Source organism: Triticum aestivum, chromosome 4A (genome assembly GCF_018294505.1).
Source record: "Triticum aestivum cultivar Chinese Spring chromosome 4A, IWGSC CS RefSeq v2.1, whole genome shotgun sequence".
In the NCBI taxonomy this organism is placed as follows: Eukaryota; Viridiplantae; Streptophyta; class Magnoliopsida; order Poales; family Poaceae; genus Triticum; species Triticum aestivum.
In genome coordinates, this window is record NC_057803.1 from 195,132,753 (window position 1) to 195,139,375 (window position 6,623).

At 39.2% G+C, this 6,623-nt stretch overlaps 1 long non-coding RNA gene across 8 annotated transcripts; it reads right to left on the bottom strand.

Annotated features, from left to right (window-relative positions):
• Nucleotides 1-1,516: 1,516 nt before the first annotated feature.
• On the bottom strand, nucleotides 1,517-4,508 carry LOC123085814 (uncharacterized). Of its 8 annotated transcripts, XR_006439926.1 has the most exons (5): nucleotides 3,806-4,507; nucleotides 3,464-3,674; nucleotides 3,274-3,359; nucleotides 2,638-2,800; nucleotides 1,517-1,752 (listed from the first exon to the last, which is right to left on the bottom strand). It is a non-coding gene; the product is annotated as an uncharacterized lncRNA (long non-coding RNA). The 8 variants fall into 8 exon arrangements; XR_006439927.1 differs by having other exon boundaries at nucleotides 2,638-3,348; XR_006439925.1 differs by having other exon boundaries at nucleotides 2,638-3,359.
• Nucleotides 4,509-6,623: the final 2,115 nt, after the last annotated feature.

Genomic DNA, 6,623 nt, shown 5'->3' on the forward strand with positions numbered 1-6,623 from the left:
AGCTTCCTATTTAAATTGGATATGTTCCTAGAGAAAAAGAAGTTGAAAGATGTTAGTAGCAATGATGCGGACTAGCTCCGTGATTTGAGGATAATCCTCATTGCTGCACAGAAGAATTATGTCCTTGATGCACCTCTAGGTGACGGATCTATTGCAGGAGCAGATGCAGACGTTATGAACGTTTGGCAAGCTCGGTATGATGACTACTTGATAGTTTAGTACACCATGCTTTACGGCTTAGAACCGGGAGTTCAAAAACGTTTTGAACACCATGGAGCATATAAGATGTTCCAAGAGCTGAAATTGGTATTTCAGACTCATGCCCGAGTCGAGAGGTATGAGACCTCTGACAAGTATTTTGCCTACAAGATGGAGGAGAATAGCTCAACCAGTGAGCATGTGCTCAGAATGTCTGAGTACTACAATCGCTTGAATTGAGTGGGAGTTAATCTTCCAGATAAGATAGTGATTGACAGAGTTCTCTAGTCACTATCACCAAGTTACTGGAACTTCGTGATGAACTATAATATGCAAGGGGTGACAAAAACGATTACCGAGCTCTTCGTGATGCTGAAATCGACAAAGGTAGAAATCAAGAAAAGCATCAAATGTTGATGGTTGACAAGACCACTAGTTTCAAGTAAAAGGGCAAGGGAGAGAAAGGGAACTTCAATAAGAATGGAAAGCAAGTTGCCACTCCCATGAAGAAGCCCAAAGTTAGACCCAAGCCTGAAACTGAATGCTTCTACTGCAAAGGAAATGGTCACTGGAAGTGGAACTGCCCTAGATACTTGGTGGATAAGAAGGATGGCAAAGTGAACAAAAGTATATATTTGATATACATGTTATTGATGTGTACTTTACTAGTGTTTATAGCAACATCTCAGTATTTGATACTGGTTCAGCTTCTAAGAGTAGTAACTCGAAACAGGAGTTGCAAAATAAATAGAGACTAGTTAAGGGCAAGGTGATGATGTGAGTTGGAAGTGATTCCATGGTTGATAAGATCACCATCGCACACTCCCTTTACCTTCGCACTACAACAGGAACCCCCGTATAGCAACGCTTTTTCCGTATCTAAAAGTTCATATATGCGTTGTCAATGTCAATACCAACGGTTTGGTATGCATTGCCTTATCCAATGTTGCTAGCGCATATTACAACGGTTATACCACCGTTGGTAAAGGGACCGTTGCAAAAATGCAACACATAAAACAGACTTATGCAACACTTTTATATGTTGGTGCTTAATGTACAGGAATCAAAATCCCATTGCTTGGCAACAGAGAGTTTGCAATGTTTCAAAACTCGGTACATATATAATGTGAATAATATTATTTTTATACATATTGCTAGCAACTAAATTAATGCTACACGTAATGGTGATAATTATATATGCATTTCAAGTGAACAAAAAACAAGAGAATATACTCACGGGAGGAAGAAATCTATATATATATATATATATATATATATATATATATATAATTATTGGATTACAACAATGGATATTACAGGAAGAACATCATCCAAATGTGATGCATAATATATATATTTTCTTGACAACAAAACAAAAACCGAAAGTATCCCTCAACATCACTACAACTTAACTAAAACTTAACAGAGAAACATCATTCCTACAACTGAACTAAAATTGAAAGCATCCATCATCATCATCATCATCATCATCATCATCATCATCATCAGTATATTTGCCACGCGCCCATATAATCATCCATTTATCTTTTGAACCTACAAACAAAAAACAAAATGAACTGTTAACACACAATGCATTAACAAAAAACAAAAAACTGAATGACTTTTTGTGGTAATGTAAGTGTAATTAGAGAATGTGTAATACATTTTGAACATCTCACAGCGGGTTGTTTTATGTCATGGATTCAGATGAAAAAAAAGGTGGCCACTATTGGACGATAAAACTGGAAACTCAAACTAAAATATTCCAAGGAATATTTAGAAGGGACCATGTATCTATGTTTCTGCAGAAAGAGGCGTTCTGGCTCCTATATATGGGATGAACACTTAAAAGGAGGACATTTATTTTGTTTTGGTGATATACAGAAAATCCATTGAAATATTCCAACGGGTCATTTATGTTGAAGAGTTTCCAAAGAAACCCATTGTAAGACTTAACAAATGCATATGTATGCATATCAAATATATGGTATACATACTCATCTAGAAGATATATTTTTCGTGCATGATACATACATGTAGCTTAATTTTTTTCCTTTTAAATAGTACATCAAATCATGGATTAATTAATAGATTTATTTGGCTCGTACTGATTTGAGATGGTTTTGCTCTCTTTCGTATAGGATCAGAACAAAAACATAGATTGAGAGCTCAAAAAAATATAGATCATATACTACACATACCAATATCACAAAATGTGTGGCTGTGATATACGTATTGTAAGCATCATTAATCCTCTTTTAGTTTAGCCCCACTGCAACTAATCATATGATCCATGCTCTCCAAACTTATATGAGCTCATCATCCATGCATCATGCGAAAAGGTGTAAAGTAGTAATAAGAAATTATCCTAGAAATCAAACCTCTAGTCCAGTACATGCATGTATAAAATAGAACAGTATGAAGCCAATACCTACACACCTGGAGGAACGGGATTGCCAAAGCGTGGATCAGAAGTTCATTCAGCCATTATACGTCCTCGGTGGGATCTCAACTTGATTATCCTATTCATCGCCTAGGCTTTCGTCAGGTAATCTGTATTGACGTGCTCAGTGAGCTTCCTTTTTTTGTTACCGACCTTTTCCTATTATGTGAAAAGGAAAAATTGTGGCAAACAGGTTACACACTTTCAACATGAATCAGAAGCATACAACATGAGTCTTCCCTTCAGTATATTTTCCATTATATGAGAATGGAAATACATGTATGCAAGGTCATATTTTGTGCTTAACGAAATAATTGGAGACTCAACTTATCTACTCACAATGCATGCCTAGTAACTGCACGTGTATGTATAACATATATATGAACTATAACAAACATACAGTTTAGTATCATGGATTCAGTCAGCGAATTACAAAAACCAGATCTTAATTTCATAACAGCTCTTCCTAAGCAAGTTCTAGCACCATACACCAGATGCATGAAATTTTAAAAATGAATACAAATATGTTCTTAATTATTTAGTACATCAATTTAACAAAAGAACGACATTAAAACAAACCAAGCAGACAAAAATATACGAGGAAAGAGGTTAACTTAGAATCATTTTTTGACCTCGCGTGTAGTTTCAAATAAATACTGTTACGGTGCCACTGCCACCTTGACCTCCTGATGCATATACCTTCAAGTCTGCAACAACACTATCAAAGATATTCCATCTGAACAGAGTAGTTTGTGCTTTTAAGATGTGGATCACTGGGTGAGGATAAAATTGAAAGAACATATCAAGTAAACAAACCCATACCTTTTGCATGTAAGGAACATAGCGAAGTAGACTGAACAAATCGTGTAATGATCCGAAACGACTTATCCACTTTCCAACAATATTAGAAGTGGTGCTTGAGTTCGCTGTGCAGAGGTACGACCACGCCTTCGCTGAATTGAATCACCTAGTTGCTTGTGTAGCACCTACTAATTTAGCCATCCAAGTAATGTGTATCTTCAGATGTCTGAAACTAAAGAAAACACATTATCAATATTCCCCAAAACAAATCTCTAGGCTGTACGTCCCAGATTTCAGTAGTACAACACAACATAAAAATCCTCAAAAGCAAAAAACCTACTCTCTTCTTGCTCCTTCCATTACCTGCGACCAGCCTGCAATAGTTCCTCTTCTCCACAACTTCATCAACAATAGAGGCTGTCCAATTAGATACAAACTTTCTTTGATGTACCGCCTTGTCCACTGCATTGGATTTCAGTTTTCGTTGGGCATAGAATGCGAGATTGGAAGGATGTTCTGGTGCAGTGGATATTAAAAGGTTCCAGAGCAGGGATCAGGGAGAGGATTCCTATTCGCAAAAAAAAGAGGCTTCCTAGATCGTTTTACACGGAGGACACGTGAATAGTGGAAAACAATTAGGACGAGCACCGGAGGAGGACGAACGGGGCTACAGATGTGGATAATGCATTGGTACCACGAGGGGCTACGGATGTGGAACGAGGGATGTGGTTGCCTGTGCTTGTTCATGGCCGTACCTTGGATTCACCGTTGGTCGCAGGGGAGCGGTGACGAGGGGTGGCGCACCGGGATGCAGGGTTGCAGGGGTGGTGACGAGGGGTGGCGCGCTAGGACGGAGGGTCACAGGGCAGCAGTGAGGAGCGGCGCCGGGAGAGAGGATCGCAGGCGAGTGGTGAGGGGCGGCATGCAGGGATGCAGGTAGGTCGCAGCCGCGCAAAGGAGTGGCAACGACTGACGAGCGGCGGCGGCCGAGGTGGGAGGGCTCGAGAGGAGTAGGGGAGGCGGAGGAAAGGGAACGACCTAGGTTAGTCGTGAAAGCCAACTTGGGCTGGGTTAGTGCATTGGGCTTTACATGGAGCAATGCGTCACGAGCTGCACTACAACGCATATGCTACAATGCCTATATGCGTATCTCTTGTGAACTTTGCAACGTATAGTCAAAACGTCGTACGATATGTGTTGCATTATAGGGGGTATCCTTGTAGTGTCGGGATTAGTGTTGAACCTAAAATAAATGTTATTTGGTGTTTGCGTAGAGCATAATATGATTGGATCATGTTTATTGCAATACGGTTATTCATTTAAGTCAAGGATAATTGTTATTCTATTTACATGAATAAAACCTTATTAGGTCATACACCCAAGATGAATGGTTTATTGAATCTCGATCTTAGTAATACACATATTCATAATATTGACACCAAAAGATGCAACGTTAATAATGATAGTGCAACTTATATGTGGCACTGCCGTTTAGGTCATATTGGTGTAAAGCGCATGAAGAAACTCCATGCTGATGGGCTTTTGGAATCACTTGATTATGAATCACTTGATGCTTGCGAACCATGCATCATGGGCAAGATGACTAAGACTCCGTTCTCCGGAACAATGGAGCAAGCAACTGACTTATTGGAAATAATACATACCGTTGTATGCGATCCGATGAGTGTTGAGGCTCGCGGCGGGTATCGTTATTTTCTGACCTTCAAAGATGATTTGAGCAGATATGGGTATATCTACTTGATGAAACATAAGTCTGAAACATTTGAAAAGTTCAAAGAATTTCAGAGTGAAGTGGAAAATCACTGTAACAAAAGAATTAGGTTTCTACGATCTGATCGTGCAGGAGAATATTTGAGTTTCGAGTTTGGCCATCAAATTAAACAATGTGGAATAGTTTCACAAACTCATGCCACCTAGAACACCATAGCATAATGGTGTGTCCGAGCATCGTAACCGTACTTTATTAGATATGGTGCGATTTACGATATCTCTTACCGATTTACCACTATCATTTTGGGGTTAAGCATTAGAGACAGTTGCATTCACGTTAAATTGGGCACCATCTAAATCCATTGAGACGGCACCATATGAACTGTGGTTTAGCAACAAACCTAAGCTATCGTTTCTTAAAGTTTAGGGTTGCGATGCTTATGTGAAAAAGTTTCAACCTGATAAGCTCAAACCCAAATTGGATAAGTGCGTCTTCATAGGATACCCAAAAGAAACTATTGGGTACACCTTCTATCACAGATCCAAAGGCAAGATCTTTGTTGCTAAGAGTGGATCCTTTCTAGAGAAGGAGTTTCTCTCGAAAGAAGTGAGCGGGAGGAATGTAGAACTTGATGAGGTAATTGTACCTTCTCCCGAATTGGAAAGTAGTTCATCACAGAAATCAGTTCTTGTGATTCCTACACCAATTAGTGAGGAAGCTAATGATGATGATCATGAAACTTCAGATCAAGTTACTACCGAACCTCGTAGGTCAACCAGAGTATGGTCCACACCAGAGTGGTACGGCGATCCTTTCTGGAGTCATGTTACTAGATCATGACGAACCTACAAACTACGAGGAAGCGATGATGAGCCTAGATTCCGCAAAATGGCTTGAGGCCATGAAATCTGAGATGGGATCCATGTATAAGAACAAAGTGTGGACTTTGGTTGATTTGCCCAATGATCGGCAATCCAATGAGAATAAATGGATCTTCAAGAAGAAGACAGACGCTGATAGTAGTATTACTATATACAAAGCTCGAATTGTCGCAAAAAGGTTTTCAACATGTTCAAGATGTTGACTATGATGAGATTTTCTCACTCGTAGCGATGCTTAAGTATGTCCAAATCATGTTAGCAATTGCCACATTTTATGAAATCTGGCAAATGGATATCAAAACTGCATTCCTTAATGGATTTCTTAAAGAAGAGTTGTATATGATGCAACAAGAAGGTTTTGTCAATCCTAAAGGTGCTAACAAAGCGTGCAAGCTCCAGTGATCCATCTATGAACTGGTGCAAGCATCTTGGAGTTGGAATATATGCTTTGATAAAGTGATCAAAGCATATGGTTTTATACAGACTTGCAGTGAAGCCTGTAAGTGGGAGCACTACAGCCTTTCTGATAAGTATATGTGAATGACATATTGTTGATCAAAAATGATGT